General features: G+C 39.4%; 1 pseudogene; it reads right to left on the minus strand.

The window, feature by feature from the left end:
• Positions 1 to 6: 6 nt before the first annotated feature.
• Positions 7 to 639, minus strand: LOC107736376 (uncharacterized; annotated as a pseudogene).
• Positions 640 to 878: the final 239 nt, after the last annotated feature.

Genomic DNA, 878 nt, shown 5'->3' on the forward strand with positions numbered 1-878 from the left:
TTTCATTAACTGACTGATATGTCCTCTTTCTACTCCAGCTGGCCCCTCAGTACTATAGAGGCCCTTCATTTCTTTTTGTTTTTCTTGGAGACTCTCCTCCGTTTCTTCAAGAGGACACTCAGGCTGCCATCTCACACATCCATACTGGTCAGCAGGTCCTGGGGCAGTGTCTTCTGCTGGTGAGTCTGAGGTCTTATTCTGTTTCCTGCATCTTGAAAATGAGCAGCCACGATTAACATGCTCCACTAATGTTTTTAGTTGAGTCAAAAGAGATCCATAGCCAGTTCCAATTTTTGTACCATCTCTCAGGATATCAGCAAAGCTTTGTGAATGCTGGTTTTACAATCTTCTTTGCAACAATCAGGCACTATGATTTTGATGGATTTAACTGTCAGTCTTATCTCATCAACAGCAATTCTTACCAAGCTGTAGGGTGTCTTCCCAATGCAATGGCTGTTTTAATACCAGAAGGGATCCTATTCCAAGGAATTTCAAAGTTTTCAGGCCATACAGTCAAATCCACAGTTGTACTGGAGCTGTTTGTGCTGGAGACACTTGATGTGCTTGAGGAACTAGAATTTGATGATGTAGATTCGTCTTTTGAGGAATCAAAGAATATGTTTCTGGTTTTTGTTTGGTCTGAATGAAAAAAACAAAAAAAATCAGGCCTGATATAGCTCAGCATCTACAAACAATGAACGCCGAAGTAATTCAACCAAAAATGATTCTCTCATTATTTACCCTTATACTGTCTCAAATCCAACTAACTTTCTTCAGAAGAACACAATGATATTTCGTAATTGTAATGTTTCTATCCATACAAGTCAGTAGAGTCCTTACTTTAGGGCCTAAACTCTCATGCTCCAAGAATGATATGA

The sequence above is a fragment of the Sinocyclocheilus rhinocerous genome, unplaced genomic scaffold (genome assembly GCF_001515625.1).
Source record: "Sinocyclocheilus rhinocerous isolate Xijiao unplaced genomic scaffold, SAMN03320098_v1.1 C36663794, whole genome shotgun sequence".
Lineage (NCBI taxonomy): Eukaryota > Metazoa > Chordata > Actinopteri > Cypriniformes > Cyprinidae > Sinocyclocheilus > Sinocyclocheilus rhinocerous.